Here is a 14,206-nt window from a genome sequence, read left to right on the forward strand (position 1 = left end):
AATTTTTGTCAAGCAGATTTCAGTGTTGTATTTACAACTTCCAAAAAGTAATATAACAGACTCTTCTGATTTTATAAAGACAAATATGCATTGTAAATCATTCTCAAGATTTTACTTTTTATTATTTTGTAAATTATCTTTTTTTTGAGGGGGTATAGTTGGTCTACAATGCTATGCTAGACTCTGTTACACAGCAAAGTGAATCAGTTATACATACACATATACTCATTCTTTTCTAGATTCCCCTCCTATATAGGTCACCACAGGGCCCTGAATAGAGTTTCTGTGCTATGCAGTGGGTTCCTATTAGGTATCTACTTTATACATAGCAGTGCGTAAATGTCAATCTCAATCTCCCAATTTATCCCTCCCCACTTTTCCCTTAACAGATTTTATTTTTATTTAACAACTTAGCTTTAAAATATACTTTAATAGACACAATATGTGTTAATATGGATGAAATTTTGTTCCTTTTACTGGAAAACTTTATTTTTCTCTTTTCTATTGTAAATTATAGCGCAACCAATGTCTTTGCAAGTAAATATACTAGCGTCATGTTCTGATTATTAGCTAGGAGTTGCTTTCACAGAAGGAAAATGAACATCTAAAAAAGGGATTATATAAATGATCTAGTTGTAACTTATATCTCCTAAATTAGGTCCAGTATTCTACTGGTCTGAGGAACTGGGTATTTCTTCATTCCTTCATCAATCCTAATGACATTTCCCTGGAAGTTGAATGGATGACCATTCTTCCATCAGGTATATATGGATAGTTGTGTTCATTATTGGAACTTCCAAACAATTACCCTAGATCCATTAGTTTGATTTAAATACTTTTTTTAGGCTCCTGATAACTGTAATCAAATTGTTTCTAGAAATGTTTCTCAAATTTATACTCCCACCAGTGTTATTGTAACTATGATTGGATATTATGATGTTTTTAGAAATTTAATAATTTAACATTTTAAAAGATGCCATTTGTTCATTGCAGCACTGTTTATAATAGCCAGGACATGGAAGCAACCTAGATGTCCATCAGCAGATGAATGGATAAGAAGGCTGTGGTACATATACACAATGGAGTATTACTTTTCCATTAAAAAGAATACATTTGAATCAGTTCTAATGAGGTGGATGAAACTGGAGCCTATTATACAGACTGAAGTAAGGTAGAAAGAAAAACACCAATACAGTATACTAAAGCATATATATGGAATTTAGAAAGGTGGTAATGATAACCCTGTAGGCGAGACAGCAAAAGAGACACAGATGTATAGAACAGTCTTTTGGACTCTGTGGGAGAGGGAGAGGGTGGGATGATTAGGGAGAATGGCACTGAAACATGTATAATATCATGTATGAAACGAATCGCCAGTCCAGGTTCGATGCATGATACTGGATGCTTGGGGCTGGTGCACTGGGACGACCCAGAGGGATAGTACGGGGAGGGAGGTGGGAGGGGGGTTCAGGATGGGGAACATATGTACACCTGTGGCAGATTCATGTTGATGTATGGCAAAACCAATACAATATTGTAAAGCAATTGACCTCCAATTAAAATAAATAAATTTATATTAAAAATAAATAAATAAAAATAAAAGATGCCATTTGTACTCTCATTTTAATTTTCATTTGTTTATAAAAAGTTCATCAACCATTTTTCTTTTTCTTTTGTGAATAGACATTTATGTGATTCATCCTTTTATGCTTAAATGGTTTATCTTTATTGATATTCAATTTAGATTAGTTAAAAACAAACTAACACAGGAATGTGCCATGTTTGTTAAAAATGTTCTAATTTGAAATATTTTAAAAATTTATTTTATATTGTTTTATGAAATATTTATATATACTTTTGTGACATGACATGAGTGTATGCTCAGTCATGTCCAACTCTTTGCTATCCCATGAACTGCAGTCCACCAGGCTACTCTGTCCATAGGATTTTCCAGGCAAGAATACAGGAGTGAGTTGCCATTTTCTACTCAGGAGATCTTCTCTGCCCAGGATAGTCAAGTGTATAGTTCTCTTTTTGATTGCTTTTAATGTTGGATAGCATTTCAAATTATAAAACTTTTAATGTTGTCTTTTTCATACTATAGATATTGCTGATTTCAATTAAGTGTTCTGTGCTTAAGTAGAATAAGTATGTTCAGATGTACAACTTTAATTTTTATCTTTAGTTTCTTTCTTCAAAGAATATCCTATTACACATTGTTGTTAACGGTTCAGTTCAGTTGCTCAATTGTGTCAGACTCTTTGCGACCCCATGAACTGCAGCATTCTAGGCCTCCCTGTCTATCACCAACTCCTGGAGTTCACCCAAATCCATGTCCATTGAATGGGTGATGTCATCCAACCATCTCATCCTCTGTTATCCCCTTCTCCTCCTGCCTTCAATTTTTCCTAGCATCAGGATCTTTTCCAATGAGTCAGCTCTTTGCATCAGATAGCCAAAGTATTGGAGTTTCAGCTTCAACATCAGTCCTTCCAATGAACACCCAGGACTGATCTCCTTTAGGATGGACTGGTTGGATTTCCTTGCAGTCCAAGGGACTCTCAAGAGTCTTCTCCAACACCACAGTTCAAAAGCATCAATTCTTTGGCACTCAGCTTTCTTTATAGTCCAACTCTCACATCCATACATGACCACTGGAAAAACCATAGCCTTGACTAGATGGACCTTGTTGACAAAGTAATGTCTCTGCTTTTTAATATGTTGTCTAGGTTGGTCATAACTTTCCTTCCAAGGAGTAATTGTCTTTTAATTCCATGGCTGCAATCACCATCTGCAGTGATTTTGGAGCCCAGAAAAATAAAGTCAGACACTGTTTCCACTGTTTTCCCATCTATTTCCCATGAAGTGCTGGGACCGGATGCCATGATCTTAGTTTTCTGAATATTGAGCTTTAAGCCAACTTTTTCACTTTCTTCTTTCAATTTCATCAAGAAGCTCTTTAGTTCTTCACTTTCTGCCATAAGGGTGGTGTCATCTGCATCAGACCAGATCAGATCAGTAACTCAGTCGTGTCCGACTCTTTGCGACCCCATGAATCGCAGCATGCCAGGCCTCCCTGTCCATCACCAACTCCCGGAGTTCACTCAGACTCACGTCCATCGAGTCAGTGATGCCCTCCAGCCATCTCATCCTCTGTCGTCCCTTTCTCCTCCTGCCCTCAATCCCTCTCAGCATCAGAGTCTTTTCAAATGAGTCAAAGCGTTTCTCATAATGTACTCTACATATAAGTTAAATAAACAGGGTGACAATATACAGCCTTTTCCTATTTGGAACCAGTCTGTTGTTCCATGTCCAGTTTTAACTGTTGCTTCCTGACCTGCATACAAATTTCTCAAGAGGCAGATTAGGTGTTCTGGTATTCCCATCTCTTACAGAATTTTCCACAGTTTATTGTGATGCACACAGTCAAAGGCTTTGGCATAGTCAATAAAGCAGAAATAGATGTTTTTCTGGAACTCTCTTGCTTTTTTCATGATCCAGCGGATGTTGGCAATTTGATCTCTGGTTCCTCTGCCTTTTCTTTTTTTTTTTTTAATTTTTTTTTTTTCTCTGCCTTTTCTAAAACCAGCTTGAACATCAGGAAGTTCACGGTTCACATATTGCTGAAGCCTGGCTTGGAGAATTTTGAGCATTACTTTACTAGCGTGTGAGATGAGTGCAATTGTGCGGTAGTTTGAGCATTCTTTGGCATTCCTTTCTTTGGGATTGGAATGAGGTTATTGATATTTCTCCCGGCAATCTTGATTCCAGCTTGTGCTTCCTCCAGCCCAGCATTTCTCATGATGTACTCTGCATAGAAGTTAAATAAGCAGGGTGACAGTATACAGCCTTGACGTACTCCTTTTCCTATTTGGAACCAGTCTGTTGTTCCATGTCCAGTTCTAACTGTTGCTTCCTGACCTGCATACAGGTTTCTCAAGAGGCAGGTCAGGTGGTCTGGTATTCCTGTCTCTTTCAGAATTTTCCACAGTTTATTGTGATCCACACAGTCAAAGGCTTTGGCATAGTCAATAAAGCAAAAATAGATGTTTTTCTGGAACTCTTTTGCTTTTTCGATGATCCAGCAGATGTTGGCAATTTGATCTCTGGTTCCTCTGCATTTTCTAAAACCAGCTTGTACATCTGGAAGTTCATGGTTCATGTATTGCTGAAGCCTGGCTTGGAGAATTTTGAGCATTACTTTACTAGTATGTGAGATGAGTGCAATTGTGCAGTAGTTTGAGCATTCTTTGGCATTGCCTTTCTTTGAGATTGGAATGAAAACTGACCTTTTCCAGTCCTGTGGCCACTACTGACTGTTCCAGATTTGCTGGCATATTGAGTGCAGCATTTTCACAGCATCATCTTTCAGGATTGGAAATAGCTCAACTGGAATTCCATCACCTCCACTCGCTTTGTTTGTAGTGACCCTTCCTAAGGCCCACTTGACTTCACATTCCAGGATGTCTGGCTCTAGGTGAGTGATCACACCATCATGATTATCTGGGTCATGAAGATCTTTTTTGTACAGTTCTATGTATTTTTGCCACCTCTTTGTAGTATCTTCTGCTTCTATTAGTTCCTTACCATTTATGTCCTTTTTTGTTAACAGTTCAATTCAGTTCAGTTCAGTTCAGTCCAGTCACTCAGTCACGTTTGACTCTTTGTGACCCCATGAATCACAGCACACCAGGCCTCCCTGTCCATCACCAACTCCCAGAGTTCACTCAGACTCACGTCCATCAAGTCAGTGATGCCATCCAGCCATCTCATCCTCTGTCGTCCCCTTCTCCTCCTGCCCCCAATCCCTTCCAGCATCAGAGTGTTTTCCAATGAGTCAACTCTTTGCATGAGGTGGCCAGAACTGGAGTTTCAGCTTTAGCATAATTCCTTCCAAAGAAATCCCAAGGCTGATCTCCTTCAGAATGGACTGGTTGGATCTCCTTGTAGTCCAAGGGACTCTCAAGAGTCTTCTCCAACACCACAGTTCAAAAGCATCAATTCTTCGACACTCAGCCTTCTTCACAGTCCAACTCTCACATTCATACATGACCACAGGAAAAACCATAGCCTTGACTAGACGGACCTTTATTGGCAAAGTAATGTCTCTGCTTTTGAATATGCTATCTAGGTTGGTCATAACTTTCCTTCCAAGGAGTAAGCGTCTTTTAATTTCATGGCTGCAGTTACCTTCCTTTAAATACAATTTTAAAATATTTTATATGCAATTATCATTAAATAGTAATTAATGATCCTCATACAATTTTTAGACTTGGTAAGATTCTTTTCCCCTCCTCTATCTCTGGAGAAGGAAATGTCAACCCACTCCAATACGCTTGCCTAGAAAATTCCATGGATGGAGGAGCCTGGTGGGCTACAGTCCACGGGGTAGGTGCTAAATTGTTTTTTGTTCAGAGTAAATAGGATGCTATCCATTTTGCATTTCAAGCCAACTGTAGCCCATTTGTCCCATAGATCTGTCATCAAACACAGCTAAGATTTCAGCTTTAACTTATCTAAATATAGGCTTACTCTGAGTGACAAGATCCTAGTAAATGGCATTCTCTGCCACCCTCTTTGAAATTGTTTCTAGTAGGATGACTCATGGCTTTTCTTTGCCCTAGAAAAAGTTTAATTACACCAGGGACTTCATTGAGTAAAAGCTTCATTGACAGATCAGCTGCTACCCTGCCGACTTGGATTGTTATTCTGCTGTCTGGAGATCACACAGTATTTACTTTTTTAACACTGACCATTCAAAGGGAATTTCAACTGGATTTTTATGCAGTCTGATGCTGTCAGTTAGAAAAACAATTGAAAATTCAGAAACATAGATAGAGATATCTTGGTTTCTTGGTTAGATCCCACCAAGAATAATAAATCCTAAGAATTCTCATCACAAAGAAAATGTATTTTTTTCTTTTTTGTTTTATTTTGTATCTGTACAAGATGAGAGATTTTCACTAAAATTACAATGATAATTTGTTCATGATGTATGTAAGACGAATCATTATGCTGTACACTGTAAACTTTTACTTTATATCAATTATATTGCAATAAATCTGGAAGAAAAATAAAGAGCTTTGATATTTGGAAGAATAAAAAAAAAAAGCTTTACCTTTTGATTTTAGTCACCTAATGAAGGCATACACAAACAGAGCTTTGATGTATTTGGCAATGTAATTATGACACCTTGAGATATGGGTCTTCTTAAGGAAACTGGATCCTTTGGTTCTATTGATGACAACTCTGCTGTCTCAATTTACATATATAGGTTCTTGTTCAAAAGGCTACCTAGTAGCTAGAAATGGTGGTGAAGTCTCCATTCTAGCCTTCAGTGCAGGTATCTGTTGCAAAGTGATCTTTCTTTGCCTTGCCTGACTGTCACATCCTCATTTCACACTTGGAGCCTCATGCATTTTGAGTGTATGCTAAGTTGAAAAGTGATTCCAGGGAGGAGGATTATGTTTCTCCTTAGCATGTTTTCAGAGAGGTTAGGATCCTTTCTTCCCCACAGATGGGGAACACAGGAGGCTTCTTGGTGATAGGTTTTACGATTGATAAGGCTAGTACTGCCTCACTTACTCTAGTATTTTCATGGGTGGGAAAAGGTTCAGGGAGCAGGTTAAGAAATCATGTAAATCTTTAATCAAGAAAACTGTCCTCTCCTTTAATCTGTCTTGATTGTTACTTTCCTGTCAGCTGCTCACTTTCTGTCCCAGTGTTCTTGAAGGATTAACTGTTCTTGCTTTTGAAAACCAGAGATGTAGAATCAATCATGTTCCAGATTTTACTGTTTCATTTGGCTCTTATAAATCAATTCAAGTGGGTAGAGATACAAGCTGGATTCTTTATTGTATGTTTATTACTATTATCTTCCTTTTTATTTTGATTTTAAGAGAATTTAAAACTAGAAAAAGAATTCATAGGCCCCTTCTGTAAGTGCCATGGGCTCCAGGCATTGTACCTAATGAATAAATAGACCCAGCCCTCATCTATCTGACCTAATACATTGCTCTTTGTTCCATCATTTAGTCTGTAGCCTTTGCCTAGGGACAAGCCCAGACTTTGCTCAATCCTGCAAACCATTTCATGTGGAATGTTGCTATGACAATCAGCTGCCAACTAATGCTATATTTTCACTGGGAAAGACCACCCAGAACCATGGCTCTGCTACCTAACTAAACACTGTGACTTTCTATGAACTTCTAGTGCCTTGACCAGCCCTTAAATCCACCCCGCTTGGATTCTGACTCAGGTCTGCAGTACATGTGAGTCATGTTAGCTCTGTTACTTCTACCACTAAATTATTTTCCAAAGGAGCTAGTCCTACACACAGTCTCTCTTGAGCCTGACTTTCTTCCCTCCCTCTTTCACTGGTATTGTAGCATGCCTTACTGAGAAAGGTATTACTTACTGACTGCTGGCAAGATGATGCTAAAACAAGTAGGCTATTATGAGCACAATTTGTATCTTAAAAACAATTTTCTCCTTCTTTGTAGTAATTTAAGCCTGAAGTAGAGCCTACTGTTCTCTGCTACTTTACTATTCAACTTCCTATGATTGTGGTTTTCATTCTGTCTGCCTTCTGATGGATAAGGATAAGAGGTTTATGGAAGCTTCCTGATGGGAATGACTGATTGAAGGGGAAATTGGATCTTGTTCAGATGGGTGGGGCCATGCTCAGTAAATCTTTAATCCAATTTTCTATTGATTGAAGGGGCTGTGTTCCCTTCCTGTTGCTTGACCTGAGGCCAAACTATGGTGGAAGTAATGAAGACAACGATGACCTCCTTCAAAAGGCCCCATGCACACACTGCTGCACTCAGTGCTTCTGACCCTGCAGCAGGCCAGCGCCGACCTCTCCATGCCTTCACCAGAGACTCCTGGACACTCATGGGCATGACTGGGTCAGTTTCTTGTGGGATCACTGATCCTTTCTCCTGGGTCCTAGTGCACAGAAGATTTTATTTGTGCCCTCCAAGAGTCTGTTTCCCCAGTCCTGTGTAAGTTCTGGTGGTTCTATGGTGGGGTTAATGGCGACCTCCTCCAAGAGGGCTTATGCCACACCCAGGTCTGCTGCACCCAGAGCCGCTGCAACAGGCCACTGCTGACCTATACCTCCACAGAAGACCCTCAGACACAGTTCTGGCCCACTCTCTGTGGGTTGGGCATGTGTTTCATGCCTTTCCCAGGTCTGAGCAGCTCAGGCAACCAGGTGATTGGTGAGCACACTCTCCCAGGTTGGCAGTGCACCTTAATCACCTCCTTGGTCCTGGCCACTTGGTTTCCTGGGTGCGCCATGAGAGCACTGTCTCAGGTGTGCCATATGTCTCCTCTGGAGAGCTGGTCTCAGGCTGAGGTTCTCCTGGAGGATGTCAACTGTCCAGGATCTCAGGAAGACGTGGTTAGCAGCCGGGAGCCTGCTCACAGTTTGGTGGAAGATGCCATCTCGGGCTGAGATTGTACCAGCCCCTGGCCTTCTGGCTCTGGCTGTCACAAGGATGCCTCTCTGCCTCCTGGTGGGGAGGGGCTGGTACACAGCTAGTTAGCTCTCCTTTGGTATTCACTGAATCCTTTGTTCTGTGAGCAGGCAAGACTGTATGTTAGGTTGTTAGCTTAGAGCCTTTCATGGGAAAGTTCCCTTTTCTGCAATTGCGGTTAGGTGTATATTCTGTGGGGTTTTTTCTCCTGATTATGTTGCCTTCTCAGATTCCAAAACTCCCTACAGACCTGCCTGTGAGAGGGTTTCCTACTATGTGAAAACTTCTCCTCCTTCACGACTCCCTCCAAAGGACAGGTCTCTGTCCCTCACTCTTTTGTGTCTCTTTTATATTTTATCCTACCTCATTTCAAAGAGAATGGGCTGCCTTTCTGGGTTTGTGGTGTCCTCTGCCAGTGTTCAGATGTTGTTTTGTGGAAGTTTCTCAGCATTCAAATGATCTTTTGATGAATTTGTGTATAAGAAAGTGGTCTCCTGGTCCTATTCCTCCACCATCTTGGCAGCATTCTGCCATTTGAATGCAGAGTTCCAAAGAATAGCAAGGAGAGATAAGAAAGCCTTCATCACTGAGGAAGGAAAACAATAGAGTGGGAAAGACTAGAGATCTCGTCCAGAAAGTTAGAGATACTAAGGGAATATTTTACGCAAAGATGGGCTCGATAAAGGACAGAAATGGTATGGACCTAACAGAAGCAGAAAATATTATGAAGAGGTGGCAAGAATACACAGAAGAACTGTACAAAAAAGATCTTCACGACCCAGATAATCATGATGGTGTGATCACTCACCTAGAGCCAGACATCCTGGAATGTGAAGTCAAGTGGGCCTTAGGAAGGGTCACTACAAACAAAGTGAGTGGAGGTGATGGAATTCCAGCTGAGCTATTTCAAATCCTAAAAGATGATGTTGTGAAAGTGCTGCACTCAACAGTCCAGCAAATCTGGAACAGTCAGTAGTGGCCACAGGACTGGAAAAGGTCAGTTTTCATTCCAATCCCAAAGAAAGGCAATGCCAAAGAATGTTCAAACTACCACACAATTGTACTCATCTCACATGCTAGCAAAGTAATGCTCAAAATTCTCCAAGCCAGGCTTTAAGAGTACGTGAACAGTGAAATTCCAGATGTTCAAGATGGATTAAGAAAAGTCAGAGGAACCAGAGATCAAATTGCCAATATCTGTTGGATCATCAAAAAAGCAAGAACATTCCAGAGAAATACCTACTTCTGCTCTATTGACTACACCAAAGCCTTTGACTGTGTGGATCAGAACAACCTGTGGAAAGTTCTACAAGAGAAGGGAATACCAGACCACCATACTGCCTCCTGAGAAATGTTTATGCAAGTCAAGAAGCAACAGTTAGGACTGGACATGGAACAACAGACTGGTTCCAAATTGGGAAAGGAGTATGTCAAGGATGTATATTGTCACCTGGCTTATTTAACGTCTATGAAGAGTACATTATGTGAAATGCCAGACTGGATGAAGCACAAGCTGGAATCAAGATTGCCAGGAGAAATATCAATAACCTCAGATATGCAGATGACACCACCCTTATGGCAGAAAGTGAAGAGGAACTAAAAAGCCTCTTGATGAAAGTGAAAGAGGAGAGTGAAAAAGTTGGCTTAAAGCTCAACATTCAGAAAATGAAGATCATGGCATCTGGTCCCATCACTTCATGGGAAACAGATGGGGAAACAGAGGAAACAGTGTCAGACTTTATTTTTTGGGGGCTCCAAAACCACTGCAGATGGTGATTGTGGCCATGAAATTAAAAGACACTTACTCTTTGGAAGGAAAGTTATGACCAACCTAGATAGCATATTCAAAAGCAGAGACATTATTTTGGCAACAAAAGTCCATCTAGTCAAGGCTATGTTTTTTCCAGTGGTCATGTATGGATGTGAGAGTTGGACTCTGAAGAAAGTTGAGCACTGAAGAATTGATGCTTTTGAACTGTGGTGTTGGAGAAGACTCTTGAGAGTCCCTTGGACTGCAAGGAGATCCAACCGGTCCATCCTAAAGGAGATCAGTCCTGGGTGTTCATTGCTAGGACTGATGTTGAAGCTGAAACTCCAGTACTTTGGCCACCTGATGAGAAGAGTTGACTCACTGGAAAAGACTCTGATGCTGGGAGGGATTGGGGGCAGGAGGAGAAGGGGACAACGGAAGATGAGATGGCTGGATGGCATCACTGACTCGGACGTGAGTCTCATTGAACTCCGGGAGTTGGTGATGGACAGGGAGGCCTGGTATGCTGCGATTCATGGGGTCACAAAGAGTGGGACACGACTGAGCAACTGATCTGATCTGATCTGATCTGATGGTGATGTAGGTTGTGAGAGGAAGATTTTACCCTCTATTTACTTCAGAACATCTTTTCTTTGCTGGGATCTGAGGTTAAAACAGCTCTTTTATTACAAAGTGCCAGAAAATTTCCTATGTAATACACTAAATATCTTTCTGGCAAGACCATCTCAGGGTGTAACTACTACCTGGTAGAGCCAGCTAAAACAGCGTCTGAAATACGGAAGCCTCCTGTGACCTGGACCCTGACAATCTGGTCCCATTCATTGTAATTAAAGCATTTCTCTCTCTTTTTTTTCTGCATAGAGCTTGAGATGGGGAAGACACTATTGTCTCCTCCCATTTACAAGGAAAAAGTATGCCACATTTTGGATATTTTTATGTAACAACAGAGACAACTTTGCACACTAAAGTTTTCTACCAAAAGCTCTTTAATTTGAATGGAATTTAAATACTTCTTCTGACATGTCCCATGATTTTTTAAATCACTGATAGGTTTTTGCATTTAAATCAGATTCAGTTATGAAAATACCTTTTCCCTTCCATAAATATGAGAAGCCTCTGCTATCTATTTGTTTGGAAAAAAACTTGAAGGAGATCCTCTTTATATACTTATTCATATTGTATATTATACACTCATACATTTATTTACTTATGCTTTTATATAGAATTGAGTCTTCTTATAAGGTGTGTTAGTGAAATGGTTGATCAGCAATCACATTTCCAGATGGAAGGTTTATGGCTAAAGAAATATTTGTTCTCATGTTCAAGAGACCTCCACATGTCCCTGCAGCCCTTATAGTGACTTCATGCATAAATGGGATAACCTTTAGTTGATTAAAATATTTCATTAGTCTGAACATATCTCTCCTTGACCTTGTCTATTAATGAAGGTATTAATTTCTTTCCTTAGATCCTTCAATCATGGACAAAGGGATAGTCAATAAATTATATGATTTTGAGGAATGCAGTGGAAGGAATTTTTAAATCTCTGTGGCACACAAAACAGTGTTGCTTTTTCTAATTGTCATGGCCTTCTTTCCTGTGACATTTAGAACTGAGATTTAGGCAGCACAAGGTATTGATATTTAGTGAGACATATTCCACATCAGTGTTATTTCTTTACATCAGTAGATCACCAAATCCTGTTTTCACATGAACTGTGAGATAAGGATAGTTTTACATATTTTTAAACCAAAAGAAAAATAGTATTTTATCATTATCATTGTTTACTCACTAAATCATGCCCAATTCTTTTGCAACCCCTTGGGCTATAGCCCGCCAGGCTGCTATATCCATAGGATTTCACAGGCAAGAATACTGGAGTGGGCTGCTATTTCCTTCTCCAGGAGATCATCCCAACTCAGGGATGGAACCCACACCTCCTGCTTTGCAGGTGGATTCTTTACCACCGAGCCACCTGGGAATCCTAATATTTTATTACATGTGAAAATTATATGAAATTCAAATTTCTGTGTTCATAAATAGGTTGTATTTTATTTAAACTTTTTATTTTGTATTGGGGTATAGCCAATTAGCAATGTTGTGATAGTTTCAGGTGAACAGTGAGGGGACTCATCTATAAATATACATGTATCCATTCTCTCCCCAACCCCCCTCCCATCCAGGCTGCCAAATAACATGGAAAAGAGTTCCCTGTGCTATACACTAGGTCCTTGTTGGTTATCCATTTTTTTAAAAAAACATTTATTTTTTAATTGAAGTATAATTGCTTTACAGAATTTTGTTTTCTGTCAAACATCAACATGAATCAGCCATAGGTATACACATGTCCCCTCCCTCTTGAACCTCTCTCCCATCTACCTCTCTATTCCACCCCTTTAAGTTGATACAGAGCCCCTGTTTGAGTTCCCTGAGACATACAGTAAATTCCCATTGGCTATCTATTTTACATATGGTAATGTAAGTTTCCATGTTATTTTCTCCATACATCTCACCCTCTCCTCCCCTTTCCTTGTGTCCATAAGTCTGTTCTCTATGTCTGTTTCTGCATTGCTGCCTTACAAATAAATTAATCTTTATAGATTCCATATATATATTCCATATATATGCATTAGCATATGATATTTCTCTTTCTTTCTGACTTACTTCACTCTGTATAGTAGGCTCTAGGTTCATCCACTTCATTAGAACTGACTCAAATGCATTACTTTTAATGACTGAGTAATATTCCATTGCGTATATGTACCACAACTCCTTTATCCATTTAACTGTTGATCTGTCCGTCTGTTGATGGACATTTAGGTTGCTCTCATACTCTAGCTATTGCAAATAGTGCTGCAATGAACATTGTGGTACATGTGTCTTTTTCAATTCTGGTTTCTTTAGAGCATATGCCTAGGTGTGGGATTGCTGGGTCATGTGATGATTTTATTCCTAGTTTTTTATGGAATATCCATAGCATCTCCCATAGTGGCTGTATCAATCTACATTCCCACCAACAGTGCTAGAGGGTTCTCTTTTCTCTACACCTCTCCAGCATTTACTGTTTGTAGACTTTTTATGATGACCATTCTGACCGGTATAAGGTGATATCTCATTGTAGTTTTGATTTGCATTTCTCTAATAATAAATGATGTTGAGCATCTTTTTATGTGTTTCTTGTTTTCTATGAAGAAATGTCTGTTTTGGTCTTTTTTCCCCACTTTTTGATTGGCTTGTTTTTGTGGTATTGAGTTGTGTGAGCTGCTTGTATATTTTGGAAATTAATCCTTTGTCAGTTGTTTCATTTGCTATTATTCTCTTTCATTCTGAGGATTGTCTTTTCACCTTGCTTGTAGCTTCCTTCACTGTGAAAAAGCTTTGAAGTTTAACCAAGTCCTGCTTGTTTACTCTTGTTTTTTTTCCATTACTCTAGGAGGTGGGTCATAGAGGATCTTGCTTTGATTTATGTCATTGACTGTTCTGCCTATGTTTTCCTCTAAGAGTTTTACAGTTTCTGGTCTTACATTTAGGTCTTTAATCCATTTTGAGTTTATCTTTGTGTATGGTATTAGGAAGTGTTCTAGTTTCATTCTTTTACATGTAGCTGTCCAGTTTTCCCAGAACCACTAGTTGAAGAGGCCATCTTTGTCCCATTGTATGTTCTTGCCTCCTTTGTCAAAAGTAAGATACCCTTTTTAGGTGTGTGAGTTTATTTTTGGGCTTTTTATCTTGTTCCATTGTTCTATATTTCTGTTTTTTTGCCAGTACTATACTGTCTAGATGACTGTAGCTTTGTAGTATAATCTGAAGTCAGGAAGGTTGATTGCTCCAGCTCCATTCTTTCTCAAGACTGCTTTGGTTATTCAGGATCTTCTGTGTTTCCATATGATTTGTGAAATTTTTTGTTCTAGTTCTGTGAAAAATGTCATTGGTAATTTGATAGGGATTGCTT

The sequence above is a fragment of the Bos indicus genome, chromosome 2 (genome assembly GCF_029378745.1).
Source record: "Bos indicus isolate NIAB-ARS_2022 breed Sahiwal x Tharparkar chromosome 2, NIAB-ARS_B.indTharparkar_mat_pri_1.0, whole genome shotgun sequence".
NCBI lineage: Eukaryota > Metazoa > Chordata > Mammalia > Artiodactyla > Bovidae > Bos > Bos indicus.